At 26.1% G+C, this 284-nt stretch overlaps 1 protein-coding gene across 1 annotated transcript in view; it reads right to left on the bottom strand.

Annotated features, from left to right (window-relative positions):
• Window positions 1-284, bottom strand: part of brinp3a.1 (bone morphogenetic protein/retinoic acid inducible neural-specific 3a, tandem duplicate 1) — a 55,152-nt gene that overhangs the window by 52,620 nt on the left and 2,248 nt on the right. The window lies entirely within an intron of this gene.

Raw genomic sequence — 284 nt, 5'->3', positions numbered from 1 at the left:
AAATACACAAAATAATGTTCTTTTTAGCAACATCATATGACCCCTTTAACCAAAACTCTTAAAGTAACTCCTCAATGTTCACCCAGCATATCAGTAACATTATAGCATATTACAAATGTGTTTAACATTCATCAGTAACATTCTAGCATATTTGAATATTTAATTACTACCTAATTACTACCGTCAACATGGTTCATATTGTCTGTACGTCTGTATACTGTATACAAGTACAATATTATATATGTATATTTATTATACAATATAAATTATATAATTATACTTTC

This window comes from Sinocyclocheilus anshuiensis, unplaced genomic scaffold (genome assembly GCF_001515605.1).
Source record: "Sinocyclocheilus anshuiensis isolate Anshui unplaced genomic scaffold, SAMN03320099.WGS_v1.1 scaffold385, whole genome shotgun sequence".
In the NCBI taxonomy this organism is placed as follows: Eukaryota; Metazoa; Chordata; class Actinopteri; order Cypriniformes; family Cyprinidae; genus Sinocyclocheilus; species Sinocyclocheilus anshuiensis.
The sequence above is the reverse complement of the archived record's forward strand: the minus strand, read 5'-3'. Positions and strand labels throughout refer to the sequence as shown.